The sequence below is a fragment of the Lycorma delicatula genome, chromosome 1 (assembly GCF_047948215.1).
Source record: "Lycorma delicatula isolate Av1 chromosome 1, ASM4794821v1, whole genome shotgun sequence".
Classification (NCBI taxonomy): Eukaryota; Metazoa; Arthropoda; class Insecta; order Hemiptera; family Fulgoridae; genus Lycorma; species Lycorma delicatula.
The window spans coordinates 226,015,566-226,033,721 of record NC_134455.1 but is presented as its reverse complement, the minus strand read 5'-3'; the positions used below and the strand labels follow the sequence as shown (position 1 = coordinate 226,033,721).

The window sequence follows — 18,156 nt, the reverse complement described above, 5'->3', positions numbered from 1 at the left end:
TTGTATAATGTAAAACATGTGTTGCCTGACCAGCATTTGAACCTGGAACCTTGATGGAAAGCCTTCACCATGAAGGTTGGCTGAGTGATAGTGTCTGTTTGTTAATAAATCTTATTTTTAGTTTAAAGGTCGTTTTCGCTTATGAGTTCAGGGGCTTAAAATGATTTTTTTACAAGAAAAATTTCTATATTGATTGCTTTATTATGTGTTTAATCTTGAGGATGGCTGTACCATTTTTAGGAGCAATTTATATTTAAAGTTATCTATAATCATTACTATTTTTAGAGCATATTATAGAGCACCTAATAGGCAGATAATTTATAATTTGTAGTTAAGAATCAATTTTTACGTGATGTTTTATTTTTGTTTTACAGTTTTAATCAGAAATCTTAAATTAGCATTTTGTTTTAACCAGCCTAAGATGATAACCAGTCTTAGAAGCTATTGTTTTTGCAAAATAGGCATTAGCCTCGATCACCATTTAGCAAAATGTTCAAGGATGATTTATTTTTAAAATGTTTTAAAATTTTTGTTATAATGTTGCAATATTTCTAACCTTTTCAGCTCCTAATTATGATTTTCATAAAATTACTGAAAAAAATGTATTATTTTTTTAAACTATAAATATCAAAATTTTCATCTCACTTCCTTTTTATTGATCTTGTAACTCTCTTTAATTAACTTTCTTTTACTTTTATCTAATTTGATCTTATTGTTGCGTTTCGTAAGAGATAAATAACTATTTATTATTCACTGTTGTAAAGGTCAGGTTAAATTTTCTGCATTTATAAATATTCTATTTATTTTTCAGATGAGTAGTTTGAGAGTCATGTTAGTTTAATGATAGTAGTAAGAGGAGGGTGAGTAGGTGCAGGTTGCTAACATTATCCCTTCCACTAACTCTTTGTCTATTGTATGCTTCATTTACTATTCAATAATGCTATGTATTTACCTTGCACCTTTCTTTATTTACAACATAATGGAATGAAAAATAAGAAATTAAAGTTAATATTTTAATACTTTGACAAACCTTTATGAATTATTTAAGCGATTTCCAATTATTTTAAATTATTTAATTTTTTCCCCACTTTAGACAGTAAGTAAACTATGAACATAAATTTTAAAAAGAGTTTCAGTGTTATTAATGTGAACCAAAATAGTCATTTTGTCTGATTCTATTCACTATTATTTAATTGTAAGATTTGACCTTTTAATTGTATTTATATTTCATAATAAATAAGGGAAAAATTCTTATCTTTTATGTGAGGTCAATCCAGGTCATTTATCCATAATTCTTCCAACATTTAAAACTATTGCAGTGAATATCAAACCCGTCTTTATTTCTTCATACCTTTTTATATTTATTGAGACTATTTCAGAAGGACTATTTTTCTCCTTACCTCTTTCATTTCATATTGATCCTTCTTATCAGATCTCATTTTAAAGATATTTGTTTCTGTTTATCTCTATCTGTCACTTTCTGTGTGACTGTTTGTCTGTTTCATTCTATGTAAATATGTCTTTCCCTTAAGCCACAAAAGAGATTATTTTTCATTATCTAGGATAACAAGGAAAAACATATGAAATTAATAAAATTCTAGTAACAGTTATCATAGCAAAAGGTTATTAATACTATGATCAGTGGGTATGCTAAATTAAATAAAAATTATATACCAGTTTTAAGTTATTACTGTTTATTTAACTTATTTGATTATCATGTATTAAAAAAAAAATATTTAAATTCCATATTTTAATATTATATATTTATTTTTATAAAAAGGTTTTTTGGATCAGTGCTAAACTAGAAATATGAGCACATTATTAAATATGATCAATTGTAGGTGTTCTGTACAAGCTGTCCAAATCTTAAATTGATTATAATTTTTAATTAAAAACATTTTCAGCAAATAATTTTAAATTAAATTTTCTTTTTTACTAAAACATTTTAAAAATACAGAAAATTTTAACACGTTCTTTATGTGTACTACCTACATGTTTTTATGAGTAGTCTAAATTGCACACACTCCTTCTTATAAAAGAGTACTTATAGTTGTAATAAACGAATGTAAGGTATTGTACTTGAGTATGATTTTGATGACAAGAATATGTTGTCAACTAAGTTATAATATGAATTATTACATATCACTGTTCCATGTGTGTTGTTTTGAATTTCATTTAAATTTATTATGGATCAATCTTATTATTTATATTTTCTTACATATTTTTAAAACTTATGCAAAATAAACTTTTATTAATTTTGTAAAAATTATAGCCTGTTTTCAAGCTGTTAACATAGTTGTAGTATTTTTTTTTTACTAATAAAACCTGTGTCAGTCTTTAGAAAATATTTTATATAGTACAGATCACAAAAAAAATCAGTTTTTAACATTTTCCAGTGACATTAAAGTGTTCAATTTAATTCCACATTTCTTACTAACGGAAAAACTTATTTACTACAGTTTTTGAGGAACTGCTTGAAATCATAATTTACCAAACATAAACAGACGATTGAAATCTCATTATTTGATAATATCCATTTAAAATATAGGCCCTCACTCCCAAATTGATGAATGCAGGGAACCACAGAAAGCATACTCATTCCCTTGCTGTAATTTACTCTAATTTAGCCCTAATGTGTAATGGAAAAAAATTCCATTTCAAAAGAAAAACATGAAGAGATGTTTTTGGTTCTAGGAGCATGAAATTAATTGAGTAACTTAAAAGTTCTGATGTTTAAAAGGCCTTGCTCCCCACTTCCCTTAACCACTTCATTTAACAAAAATTAAAATTTTGCTGTATTGAAATTGTTATTCTTCAAAACTGAATTCTGCTTTTTGGAGCCAGAAAATATCTTAATGGTATGAATGAGGTTTAGCCTCTTTCCTTCCCAGTTATGTTAGGTTATCTAGACTCCTTTGATAACAGTAACCGAATTACTGTAATATTTGAAATGTTTTTAAAACATATTACTCAAGGAACTCAAACTCTACAGTACCAAACAGTTTGGATTGCCTTGCATCTCCTGCTTTCCTGATTCTGTAGTTCACTTCAGTTAAGAAACATTGAAATATTTTTGAATTATTCAAAGATATTAATATTTCATATAATAATATTAATATAATAGGAGACATTTTTCAAAAAAAACCTCCCTTGCCTAGAGACAAGTAAAAAGCCTCAGTGGTGCTGAAATAGTCTGCTTCCTCTGCTGAGGGCCTTAATCTCTTCGTAACCCTTTAATTAATGAAAATGTGTTTGACGTATCAATTATACAAAATTCATGATGGCAAAAAGGAATGTATATTGACATCTGATTATTACAAAAGCGACGTTACATATCTACTGAAATACAAAACTCATACACAATCGTTTACAATTAGGTATACAGTCGTTTCATAAAGCCTATTTTTCTCAACATTAAACCCAGTGAATAATAATGAAATGATACTTGTTAACTCTATGTTTGTGTTAATTCTTTGCTTATCTTGTTAATAAATAGGAACTGATTTCAGTGAATCTTGTAAAGGATTTAATTTTAACAATGATCAAAATGTACTTAATTTATCTTTTAAATATTTACATATGAAAAGCATTACCTGTTTTGATTTTTTTTTTATTTAATTGATGAATAAATTCAAACAAAATAGCAGTATATTTTTTGTGTATTTTTTTTTTTGTTTTTTTATCTTGAGAAGTATATAGATAGAATAACTGCAGAGTGGGTTGAAGATATGCATTCATGACTCGGTTTCTCTGGCCTTTGTGTGTTAGAACAATGATAACAATATGAAAGGCTTACTAATTAACAGAGATTACAAGTGCTCTTTGTGTTGCTAAGTGGAGCACCGCCACTATTAAGTAAGGTGAAAAGGGTGGAAGTTGTTGGAATATGATGTTCTTCTTCAGCCACGATGGAAAATAATTCTTTTCATTTATAAACTAATAAATTGTGAAGGATGCTGAATGCAGTAAACATCTAGTATATTATTTAATGAAGTACATTCTGTGGTAAACTCAGCAGTTGATTGACTATATAAAAATTTTTATCGGTCTGCTATTAACTTATGCAATTTGTTTTGTTTTTAATATAATTGCTAAATTAGATTTACCATTTATTGTTTCACATTAAGGTAGTTATGGGTATGTGTTATTTTTGCTTGTTATATTTCAGATTACCTCTGACTGTTTATCTGATTTATTGTAAAATTTGTTTGTATTTTTTTATCGTAATTCATGTCTCGTCGTTTCTACAAGATGGAAGATTGATGATTTTTATTTTTAAGATTTTTTAACATTTCATTATCTGTTTGCAATTTCTTGCTTGTTGCTCTACGTACTACACCGGATGACTAAACAATTTAGCCTGAGTAGTATAAAAGATTTAACATACTTATCTGAAATTTGTTCGCATTTTGTTATTTTTATTATGCATATTTCTTGCAAAGTCGTTTTTAGAAAATTTTCTCAGGTCTATGATTTGAGTTAAAGATTGAAATTCTATCTCTTGTTATAATTTAAAAATCTATGTTGTCTACCTTTTACTGGAACGTACAAAAGGCGACATAAAAATCAATTAACATCACAAACCCTTATGCGATGGGGAGGAAATATTTTAAATCAAAAATGATTACCGGCCGGACTGCTATTGATATCGGCTTTTCATTACTGACTTGAAAGAAAGTACCGCGGTCTGATAACACGATCACGGCGAAATCATATTTCTTCAAAACTTAAGCTTACTTTCTTTATTTTCCGAATCGTACATGCTTATTAAAATTAGCGTACACTATTTTTTAAATATCTGCTTTTCCTATATTGTTTTGCAGCTCTATATGCCGTTTTTCCGATATATATTACATATTCAATTACGTAAAGCGATATATACATCAGGAAAGAGTAAACTTATTTTGGAAGATATAAGTATTATTTTTTCAAACGATTCGGATTTGAAAACCTCCTCACGTTTCGGTTTCCCGTGTATATGTTTTTTAGATTAGTTTTTCTTTATGGTGATACGAGTAAAATGTACTAAAGAATGGTGATATTACTAAGACGTAAAATCGAACCGATCAGAACGCAAAATAATTTTTAAGTCGTTTGAATTACAAGTTTCTGTTTTTTGATCTCGTTCAAAAATTGTACGATTTAATTACGTTATACGTATTTCAGTCGATTTCAATACACCGCATTTTAATTTTCCCGTGTATCAGGATATTCCGTTTTAGGTCGAGTAGGAACAACAGAACCGGGTAATTTATGTTAAACTAAGTTGTGTAGGGAATTAGGATATGATATTTTGATCGATTAAAATCCTTTTTATTCCTTTTATTCAGTTACGTATGTGCAACTTTAATGCTGTTTTATTTACTACGTATGTGTAACTATGTGCTTTGATAAAGCGATACTTTTTTCGTAGTGCACTGCATCTTACATACGAAGTTCCTTTTTTATTGTTATTTTTAAATCCTTTTTAGGGGTACTTTATGTACGTGCTATCATTATATTTTCCTGTCTGTTATTTCTTTTAATTTCTTTATTTTAGTCATGACTTTATACTTACTTCTGAGTCGGTCGTAACTTGTACGAAAGCTGGCTTCGTATCGATGTTACAGAATTTTTGGCATGTTGCCACTTATTATAGTTTTAGATGTAAACGGGTTTTTGTGAATAAAGAGTACACAAAAGTGTAAGGCTGTTTCTTACCCAAAAAAATGTTTTTATTTCTATTTATATTAAATCAGCAGGCTGTTTGATAAATTAGACAGCGTATCGGTTTCAAATTCTATCGATCGTGATTTAATTTCTATTGTGAGCCAGGCAAATTTTTGTCAGTAATCCTCACTTTTATATCTCTTTCATCCTTGACTGAATTTATAACTTTGCCAATTAAGGTAGATAAATGAAACAACTTCATTAATATAGATAAAAAATAGTTAGTTTAATAGCTTATATTTGGTTAATATTGTTATTAACCTACTGGTCCCAATCTTAAATTTGCTGCATAACAATTTTAATATGTACTGTCGGTCGTATCGAGCGTTTAATTTCGTAAACCGTATAATTATTTTATTAGATTAGTCCTGATTTTTAGTTGTTTGCTCAGTACTTGTGCTTTGATAAAGCCATACTTTTTTCGTAGTGCACTGCATCTTAACACACGAAGTTTCTTTGGGTGTACTACCTTAATTATTCCTCTTTTCCGATCTTATTTATGGTTTTTTTTCAGTACCTTTTTCCTTTTTCAGAATGCTTCTTGTTTATGATTTTTTTTTAATTTTCTCTGCATTACTTTTTATTTTAAAATTTAAGTTCCTGCCTTTGCAATATTACCTCACAGTTTTTGAACCCACATATTGTTATACTCTTCGATCTTCATGTAGTTCTAATCTTTTAGGTTTTGAATCTCTCGTTTATTATAAAGCCGGTATTAATAATGAAAAATTATCGCCCATAATGACAACCTTATTAATGTAATAAAGAATTACGGTGTATTGATCGGATTCGACCCAGGATGCCAGTAGAATGTGAATTGACGTCAACTATTTCAGACACGATAGAATTTTATTCTCAGTGGTTAATGGTTTTGAAGGAGATGTAGGACTTATTGACTTCATTGTAATAGAAGTGAATTAAAATTATCTACGTTTAGATTAAGAGAGTGAATTAACATTCAATATTTATGACTATGTACAGACTAAGCATAAAAATATTGGAGTTTTCATATACAAATCGTTTGTCTTTAGACCTCTATTGAATATAAACTACATGCGTGTCATGATTCCTTTTCTATATAAAAAAAAATCAGGCTGGGGGATATGTGTAAAGGTAAAACTAACGATCGATGAATTGCCTACATTCACCTTGATACTTAAATGCTCGCCTTGTCAGATATGGCGATGACTTGTTCATCGCTTACCCATCTTGGGATAGAAAATTTCCATTACATCGATAATTTTGTTTTTATGATAGATGAAAAGATCGTCTACAAGGCGCATACTGGAGAACTGCTCCGTGGATGAGCTTTTCGAACCACCTTGTGCTGCTTTTTTATTACCATTCTATTTATTTTGACTGTTTTGGATTATCGACCGAACTTAAGTCTATAAGTTAATACTTGAGTTGTTAAGCTTTTCTTACGAAACCGTGTAACAGATATAGATATGAATTCACGTATGAGTAAAAAACCCTTAAGTAGTTCCGAAAAAAAAGCAGTGACGTTTATATAACCGTAAAACAAGATAGCCCTAAAACAGCAGACGTTAGCGAAGAACAATTTTTAATATAATAAAGAAACATAAAATTGGTGTAAACATGTTAGACCTAAAAAAATCCAAAAGCGTGTGAAAACGACTGAAAAGTTGGACGGACGATTTTACTAAAACCGCTATCAAAAAAAAGTTAATTTGTTTTATCTCGATAACGAACTTCCTAACTTGAACACAATATTAAACGCCGTGAATACTGATTCTAAATTGCCGAATTTTTCTAGAAGTATACTACATCGTGTGTAAAATCAATGTGAATTTTCGTTTCATGTCCAGAAAAAATAATTTTTTTTTGATTGAACGCGAAGATATTATTTCAAGGCGTAGGGAATACTTAAGAGAAATTAAGCGATTTCCAGAAGAGATTAAGACAATTATTGTCTATAAAAAACTTGCCGTATCGATAAAAAACAACTGCAGTTAATGTTCTTCACGGGTACCCCTTGAAACGGATTTTGCGTTGTCAACGAAATTAAAACTGTAAACAGTTATGAAATGTTAAAATCTTAATCGCTCTAATCTAATTAGTTATTATAAATTAATTTTTATAGTCAGTAAACTTTCCTTCGAAGGTAGCGATTCATCGATTAATTACCGGCGCGGAACTATCGAATGAAACTTTTTGTTTGAAAAAAGGTTTATTGATCGGTTAAAAAAATTATTACTAGATTAAAGAAGACTGTCGTTAGCTGAGCGTTACTCAAAAATAAATCTCATATGAGTTCCAAATATCGAGACCGCGATTCATATTATTGTTATACCACTCGGTTATCAAAAGATTTCTGATCATTGACTGCAAATATTGTTGAAGAAAAAAAGAGAAAAGCGGTGAGAGTTGGAACGTTGCGTAAAGCTTTTGAATAGATGTCATTACAAACCGATACGATCAGTTGGTATTTTTGGACTGTGGTCCTGCATACAAGGATGAACTTTCCTGGTGTGTAGAATGAAGAATTCGTGATAGTCGATTAGATTTGAGTGAACATCCCAACCCCGCAGGGAAGACACCCGCCTAGTGACGTTCAGGTTGTCATACCACCCCCACCCCCCGTTTCAACCCCTGTTGGGCTTTAACGGGAGTCGTCTATCGCCCTCTGACTTTTTTCATCTCATAGTAATAAGCTTGGCCTCGTTGGGATGCCACCGATGTAAATACCTCGGTAGTCATTTACATCGATGATTTATAAACTCAGCTTTTGCCTTCACTGTAGGCCTCGTCCGGACATCTTGAATGTTCTACTTCGTAGAACATAGCTAACCGAGTTCGCGGAAACATGAACCTCGGGCCTAGTTTTTATTGAGCCAATTTCTGTGAATGTCTGGAAATTCGAGGCAATTTAAACACATCATACCACCAAAAATGTTGCTCGCAACAACGAAATTTAATCCTAGTTCCCTTACTGAACTTAACATTGGTTCGTACCCCAGACTTAGGTTAAATTATGGACTCCGGTCTGGTCTACAAGGGAGAGGCGGACAGACCTCCTACTCTCACTCAGTTCCATCGTAGAGTTCCGCATGCTTTTAACTTTTTTCAACCATCGTCAAGATGCCGCTACACCTCACGGCTGCATGGTAACCCATGCCCTCGGCAGTGCAGTCGCCGTTCCGCCGGCAACTTATATAATTTAATAATCACCACAAATCTAACTAACCGTGGTTCGCCGCCAATACGCCTACCTTCGGCCAGTCAACTGCCCAGGCGATCCCTAGCCACCCGGGATGCTACTCTACTAAATCCCCTCGGCGTCCTGCACAGGGCGAGGAAACTGAGAAAGCCAGCCACAATTGTCCAATCTCTGCAAGTCTTCCAGTTGACTTGCAGATCAAAGAACGAGTTTACTCTCTCAAGTTCCCTAACAACTGTGGTACGTTCAGCTTTGTACCGGGGACAGACATACAGGACATGGGCTACAGTATCATCGACTCTACAGTCCAGACACAAATAGGAGTTAACCAAACCAAACCTGATTTGAGTGAACACTTTGATCTTAGCCAAGAGGCCGAGAAGTGATTGATTTGACTGAATAACAAAGATACTGAGGGACTAAGCCACCATATGGAATATCATGATAAATCATATTTTTATAGTAAAATATTGAAATACCACTTTCAGCCTAGAAGATTTTTTTCTTTTATTTATAAATATTATTTTAAAATGGGTTTGCCTGACCGAATTTGTTAACAGAAAAGTTGCAAAGTGGAATTCGCTTGATGAACAGAGATCTTGAAGAAATTAAAAGTAGTTGAGTTCATTAATCAATAGTGGTAAGAATGTTCCACCGCTGTAGCATTATATTGCTAGATTGCATGCCCTGCAAGCAAATGATAGACTTATTGAAAAACTGAAATTTAAACTTCCACATCCGCCATATAGTCCTGATTTGGTGTCTAACAATTTTTTACAAATTTTCTAACTGCAAAAGCGATATCAGAATAACCTCTTTTATTTTAATTAGTGTTCATTCAGATGCTGAAAAAAGAAACAAGTACTGTAGTTTGGGTCAAGTGTAAGTCACCTGAATTGCAGGTAAGCAAAGCATGTCTTTAGTTGGAAAAAGTGTATTCAAGTAGTTAGTATTTGAAATTACATTTTTTCGATTTTAAGATAACTAAGCATTTTTATTGCTTTGTGGTCCAATCTCGTAAGTAGCATAATAAAAATTGTTTTTATGAAACAATGACTTCACATACTTTGTCCTAGTTTATTGGTAGTTGTTGGGCTACAACAACTACCAAATACTACCAAACGTAGTATTTGTAAATAATTGTAGCTTGTTAAATAATTTTCGTAAACAGAATTGGTTGTGTATTACATGTGGTGTGTCTATTAGTTGGCCTTTTGATTATAATTTAATAACAGGTTAATATTTACTTCATTTGTCCTATTTTAGTATTCTTAATGCTCTTAAATATTCAGTACTTGTAAATAAATAAATGTTTTATATCTGTGTATTGAAATATTTATTTACATTATAAAACTAATGCATAAAAGTGATTTCTATAATAGAATAGCATTCTATCATTTATCTTTAGCTCCTGGGTAAGAAAATTGGCCAGGCTTATTATTTTTCACTCGGTACAAAATTTATTTCTTATATACGGCTGTAATTGTCTTGTTAGCCTGTCCGCTAAAAGGAAATAAAATAATTAGCATCTAATGTTTTTCATTTTATTTATCCTTTGTTATTCTGCTACTCGTTTATTCTTTGGAATAAATGAGTTTTTTTTATAAAAAGTTTCATTTGTTCTGCAGTTTCTTATATAAACTGCATTTTAAAAGTAAATTAATGTCTTGAAAATGTGTTAACGTGATCTTAAAAACATATCTGTGAAAATTACTTGCCTGAATTTTTTTTTTCAATCGGTCAGATGGTTTTATTTACATATTAGATAAATAAAAATGGTTTATTCAAACAAAAGTAGCTTTTCTGTTCCTTAAAAAAGATTGGAAAATTTCCAAAGGGAATGGCAATAAAGTGTTCATGACCCATTTTGAGTCACAGATCAATAATGTAGTCTTCAAATACAAAACAATAATAAAAAGACTCCTTGAATGAAGACCTGTATAATGTTAATAAGATTTTACTTTATCGAATTTGTTACTAAAAAGATTTGATGTCTGTGCAAAAAGTACGATTTGGTTATGGATATTTATTCTTGTAATTTTAACTGTAACTAAATTAAAATAATTGTTACATCTTTATTATTATACCAGTTGTACCCTTCGGTATTCCTGGAGGTTTGTAATTATTGATAGACATCGCCTGATAACAAGTAAATTCAAAAATGAACTGTCGGCTTTATCTACATGGAGTAATTATTCTGTGTAATAATTAAAAATGTATAAATGTCATTAGATAATTTATTGTTGCATAATAACTACCTAGAATAACAAATTTATTAATTTTGTTGTAAACCAAATTCCTGAATCGGTCGCTGGGAAATAAGCAATGATAGATCACCAGATAAAAAGATAAAGAACTGGCTTGAATGATATTTTATAGAATAGGCAGCCACTTTTAGAACCGTGCAAGAAAAATTGTTAATGTAACGAAAATTTCCGTTGGTCATTTCAGAATAAATACCTCTCTACTAACGGGAGAAAAATGAGTAATAGATTAAATGAATGAAGAAGCAAGTGTTACAGAATCATTATCATCTACAGGTATTTAAAACAGACAGTTATTAAAATTGTTTGTAATGAAACTTAGGATAAAAAGAAAGTTCAAAGGCAGCTGTGTTTGGAGGCGTTATAGTTTTAGTCATTAAATCTAGGTTTGGCTTGTGCATTTTAAATGTAGAATTTTTAAGTGTATAATACATATTGTTATATCAGTAAATGAATGCAGAACAAAAAATTGATAGTGTCCGTTTTCCTTGGTACAGATTTGTTTTTTATGTTTTAATAGACAGTCTGTTGAAATTATTATGCTGTAATATGAAGGTAGACCTATAAATTGAAATGTTTTTTATTTGTAACTGTGTTGATGAAATTGTATCAAAATTTGTATTATTGTCAGTGATTTAAACAAGTTATATAAGGCATATTTATATAAGCAATAGATGTAATATTTCATGTTTTCAGATTTGGATGACGTTTGTTTGAAATCATTATTCTGAAATAAGGGAATGATTTTGAGAATTTTTTTGCGTATTTTACCGTAAATTATACTTTTTTTCTAAATAAAATAATATTGTTATTACATTTTAACTGTACTTTTAGATAAGTGAAAGGGCTGTTTTATATAAAAAAAAAAAAAAAATACTTCAATTAGAAACATCTTATCATTTTAAAAGAGAGCATTTTAAGAGAGCAGTCCTTATCTCTTGATCCTTTCTTCTGGGACAGATGTTTTCTCTTTTTTGTTTCCTGTTATGTCATATACCAGTTTAAAGCTAATGATGTTGTATATACGAGTACATATATACTGTAATGACCCAAGTACTCTAGCTCTACATGTTTACTGTAAATCTAAAGGCTGAGAAGTGCTGATTCCATCTTCTAATTCGGAACTTATTCAGTAATGCATGTAGTCGAGAGGTAACTGATAATTCCTTGCATTTTTTTTTTTAGGAGCTATTTGCTGTTGCTTTACACTGGTTGTAGTTCGTGTAAAGCATTTGAACTGCAAGTAACACTGACCAAAGTCTTTCTCTGCGATTAATGATGTTCATCATAAAACAGTTTCTGTAGTAAACAGAGTTAAGAATCGCTTGTAAGACTGAATATTACCTGCATTTCAGAGGCTTTGTCCACTAACAATGCAACATAATATTTGGTTCGGTGAAGAAAGTAATGCAAAACCGTTTTACTACTCACATTTCTTAATACATTTGGCACAAGATTCTTGAGATTGGCTGAGCCATTTTCATGCGATTTTTGTCTTGTTTTAATTCATCTCATTACTTCTTTTTATTATAGTTTGTTTCTAAGGTGGAGATATGCGGGTTCTCAGTTTGTACAAAATAAGTTATCCTTAGTTTCATGTGAAGATGTCTGTGCAATTTTTAAAATTATGTTTCCTGATAGTTGTACAGCTCCAAAATCCAAGATCCAAGCTGAAAATTCCAGCTTGGATCTTCTAAGTGCTCTGTCATTAATCATGGCCTTGTATCGTTACAACTTTAATAGCATTCTGCAATTAAGTGAGAATAATAATGACAAAATATTTCTTAAGTAAATGCTTATAATGTTTGTTTTGTGTACAAAATGTGTTCTATTCTAGTTTTCTTCTGTGTGTTACTTTTTACAGTGATTTTAGTTTTCCTTTAATTGTGATCATATATTTTTCGTTAAATTGAAATCTGTGTTTTTTAGCATTCTTATGCAAACCAAGTTATAAATATTGTTTTTGTTTATTTTGCAAAATAATGTAAGATAGTTTTTGTGAACATTTTTTAGCAGTCTTAGGTGCGAGCCAATTATTTTTTAAAATTGTTTTAGTTCATTTTTATTTCTTATCTGTGTTACTTTTAGTTACCATGATGTTCGTTTTTAAACAAGAAACTTATTAAATATTATTGGTTTTTTTTTGTACTTTGCAATGTAATTTACTTAAACAATTTATCATAAAAAAATAGCCTAATTTTAAATGTATATTGTAAAAGAAATCATTAAAAAATAAACTTTAAAAATGAATATAATAATAAATAATAAAAATAAGGCGTGGAGATGGTGCAGACTGCAAAAAAATAAGATATCTGTATATTTTTCGGAGTAAACGGCAATGTCAAGATTATGAGAGTCAGGAAATTTTTACTAAATTGGTCAGGAAAAACTAATCTTTTTCACTATTTGTCTCTTTACTGTTAATGCCGATAATTTTATAATTGCATTTATATCGCAAGCGCTGAGATATCGGCGCGAGTTGTTAAGAAACTTACACCTTGGCCGATCCAAACTTCTCGGTGTCGCTGTGTCAGGAATGTGAAGGGTCCGATCTTATACGTTTCATATTTACGAATATTCTAAATATCAAATGGGGTTTGGACGTACCAAAGCTTTTTGTTAACGACTACAGTTTTCTTGGTGCATCTTTGCGATCCGTGAAGAAGTGGATTACAAACCATGGTGTAATTATTAAGACGTGCGTTCTGTAATATCAAGGAATCTGTTTATTTACTGGAGTTGCCTGAAGAATCCTCTTTCTCAGATATCTGATGTATAGAAAAAACTTGAATTCAGCCAATTTGTTATTGATAAATATTTCCTTCGCAGGAAATATTTCAAGTTATTTCTCCCACTGCAGTGGGAGAAATAACTTGATAAGGTTGTTCTTCGAACGAGATAAAGTAGTTGTAAACCGGGTGAGTATCTGGCTGCTCTAATTGCTTTTATTAATCGGTTTGTTCAAGACAAAGTTGCCAATTCAGATAGGAACGTGGTTGTTCCTGCCTTTTTTCGCCAGCATGCAGTCCTATCATTTATGCCGATAATGATTTTTTTATGCTAAAAATCTTCAAAATTAAGATGGTTGAAATTCTTGGAAACAACATCTATCGTAAGCAGTAAGAAGTTTTGTGGCCACTAACCATTGTTAAAGCGTCTCTGTGTTTAAATAAATTTTTAAGTTAATAATAATAAACGATAATCAGACAACTGAAAAGACACACATTCCCGTTGGAAAGGTTTTTCAGGATGTTAACAAAATACGCTCATGTGCAATTTAAAGTAATAAACATTTGCTAATTAATACATAATTTTAGTTTAATGCCATTTATTTAAAATTTGTCCAAATAATTATTTCGATGATTTATTTGTCGATGTCACTTTATGTTTCTGGTCCACACCAGAGTGGTTTTGCATTATATTAATATTAATTTAACATTTCTTTATCCACCGTATGAATTTAATTGGTTTTCACTCCGTGTGATTCCAGATTTCTTTAAAGCCAGTTTCGCTTATTTTTTTCCATATATTTCAATACCTAAGGTTAATTTTACGTCAGAAGTCCGCGCATTCCTATTTGGTTATTTGTTCTTAACGTGGAATTTGTTGTCTCATGTAAGCATGCGGCACAATTCATTGCAAATCCACACCCCTGCTTATATAGCGCGGGTCGATGGGGCAACTGTTGCTGGCGCAGGCGTCGTTTTTGGCATCATACAAAGTCGTATAGCACTCATACGCCTTGCGAGACTAGTGAATCTAAGTACAGTATTATTATAATGTTATGCTCGATAAAACTGACCGTGCTATTTTGTCGTGCTGTTCGTTAATTATGTGTAATGAATTCCCGTACTCTTTTTGTGTGAATGTAATGCTTATTCAATGCAGACTGTTATTTTCAGTTTAGTTTTCTGTTCTTGTAGCATGAATATCATTTGTCGTATTATTCCTTTAGTTTAGTATATTTGATGCATAAATTAAATTCGATGCTGTTAAAATAGCAAATGAGGAACGTGCATTGTGAAAACGCGATTTATTCAATATCCTCTGAATTCTTTTGTGATAAGACTACTTTATCGAATCCTTCAATTTAAAACACAGGATCTGTATTGTTATAAATTATAATTTTTGTACGATGCTGGTATAATTATAAAACGTACGACTAATATATTTATTATTGAAATGAATTTTGATCTTAATCGTTTTTATTTACGTACGATTACTGCTATTTTTAAATAAAAATCTTGCGTTTACTGATGGTCGAATTTTGGTAAACGTTATGTTATTATTTAATCATTTTAATTTTTTTGTTTAAAATATCTTGTAATTTTTACTAGATATTTTTGGAATCCCTGTATAATAGCCTGCGCTGACCAGAAATTTACGTGTGAATATTATTAATTTCGCTTTTAAGAAATACAGTTACAGAATGTTAGTATATGTATTCAGTAACCTGTAGAAGATGAAATTTTATATGTGTATTGTTGAGTATTATTTTTTGTATTTTGAAGTGAATTCACTATTACTGTCTGCGAAAATTAGATGAATTAAATCAGTGATTCTTTTTCATTTTTTTAGAGGTTTAAAATCTGTTTGATTATTTTCTCCTGAAACATAGCATTCAATCGAGTTTTTTAAACATATTATTTTAGTAGTAAAAAAAATTTAGTAGTACATCATGTTGCGAGAGTATTTTTTTTATTTCCAATCAGTCATATATAAATGCGTGTTTGTTTGTTTATTTAAAAAAAAAGAGGTAAAATAAATTTTTTTTCTAATTACGGAAAAGTGAAGTCACATTGGTTTAGTTTAACAATAGGGGTTTACGTTGATATCCTGATTTAAAAGTGTTTGTGGAGCGCAAAGGTTCCTTTACATTACTGCTACTTCACTTCACATGCGCCTGTTTTTGTTGTATGGGTTGATAGTTTCAAAATTCTTGTCGTATAAGTTGGTTGTATATCATTTCTCGGAATTATTGACTCTTAAATAGGTTACGCTTTGTACAGGTCTGAAAGAATTGATTTGTGGTTACCTATGTGTCACGCATAGCTTTGAGTAATTGATTTTCGTAGCGTTTCCTTGGTTTTCTGACTGCATCAGAGCACGTTATGTTTTACTCTGAATTGACAATTCTAAAAAACGTTGTAGGGAAACTTCAGGTGAAGTTCCAAAACGAAGCCGGCTAAATATATAAATCTTTCAGTATATATGCACGGTCATTGCTTAATAAATAATTTTTGCCATATTTTTAGTTTATGATTTATCTCATTTGTAAGAGGAAAGAAAATCTAACCTTTTTACCGATTTTATATGTGTCTAACAGCCTACATATGTCATTCTCAACCTAAGAAATATTTTCCGTGTTCTGTTTAATTTTGTTTTTAGAAATGGAATGGAAAAAGTGTTTGTAAGCATTCCACTTTAAATGGATTTTTTTTTACATGAAAGGTAGTATTTTATTCTTGTTAGGCAGAAAGCATGGTCATTTATTGTTGTTAAAGTTATATGAAGTTATCGCCTCTGGCCGCATGAAAAGTATTTCTCTTATCCTTTTCTCAGTTGAGATACAAAACTAATCGTGCACAACAAAAAAGGCGAAGAAAAATAATTAAGCCCGTAAAATGTTATTTCTTTTAATTTGATCTATTTTTTTTTAAATTTGGAAGTTTGAAAGAAATTAATGTAATTCGTAAAATCATTATTCATTTTATAAATTAATTAAAAATAATAAGTTTTGATTCGATCTGTTCCCGTACAGTTTTATTTGAGAACATTACATATCGAGTCTGCAAAGAAGCGTGATGGATACGCAGCATAGCATCCGCTTAAAGTTGGGTACAAAACCTGGATTTTATATTATAATTTACAGTATTTATCGATTGTCGGTCTTTCAGAACGTTTCTTTAGGGAGATGTATTAAAGTATTTTTAATATTTACGGCAGTAAATGCACATCAATAAGGGTAAATAGAACGAGTAAAAATAGGGTGAACAAACTAGTAAAAATACCGAGGGACCTTGCGTTGATTAATGGTTATATAAGGTAAAGGTAATCGAACAAACTCAAAAGGAGATTTCGATTATTAATTTCGTTTAAAATAAAGCCTTATGGCACCCAGAATTGCTCTCAAAATAAATTTTAAGTGTATTTATACTCTTTTTACCGTTAAAATTCCTTTAATATAATTGATTAATTGCTTTTGAAATCTAAATTAAAATGCTCTTTCATTTGCGTTTATAGTTGTGTACATACTCTAAAAATGTGTTGTAAACACAGCTCATTCTCAGTGTTTACTGCATTCGTCCATTTTTTCGCTTACTTTTTTTTTATTCGTCTAAAAGTAAAAATACTACCATAAAAAATTATTTTGGTTTTTTTACTCTAAATTGTTTTACGGAAAAAGATAATTCTTTTGTTACATTCCGTAAATTGTCTTTATTTATGTAATAAAATCGATATGATTATCGTATAGAGTCATATAAAATGAAAAAACAAATTTTAAAATCTGGTACTATTTTCATATACACTTAATATGATTTTTTTGTTGACAGTACATCTAAATTAGTAGCAAATACATAATAATAATAAATTTTAGTGGAAGAAATAGTTTTTTTTTTCGTTTTAACTAGTAGACCGTAACATTATGTAACAGTTTTTCAGGTTTTGATGAACTAAATTATTCTAATTTTTTTATATCTGTAAGCATGCACAATTTGTGTATAAAGTAATAGATATCGGTATAAAACTTAAGTCGATCAAGAAGGAACAGACACATTTTTTAGCCCTTCCACCAAACTTTCTTCTCCGTTGAAATCACTTCCCTTCAGGATTCAAATAACATCCTTATACTAACTTAATGAAACCCGTTCTATCTTACAAAAGTTATTTTCATATCAGTCCGGATCCGTCGAATGCCGATTTCTTTTTAAATCTCCCACTAAAACTTAATTATTTTAAATGTTGTTTATTATGAACGAAACTTTTCTAAATAAAATCATT

General features: G+C 30.3%; 1 protein-coding gene across 4 annotated transcripts in view; it reads left to right on the top strand.

Moving 5' to 3' along the window:
• The window catches only part of LOC142329289 (oxysterol-binding protein-related protein 2), a 224,049-nt gene that overhangs the window by 126,096 nt on the left and 79,797 nt on the right, over positions 1-18,156 (top strand). For 2 of the 4 annotated variants that reach the window (XM_075373756.1, XM_075373738.1), the window contains exon 1: positions 14,928-15,022. The exons of 1 other annotated variant lie outside the window; for it this stretch is intronic. The gene's annotated coding sequence lies outside the window, so the exon portion shown is untranslated. Of the gene's footprint in view, positions 1-14,907; positions 15,023-18,156 lie in introns of those variants that run through there. One more of the 4 variants, XM_075373746.1, reaches the window with a different exon arrangement.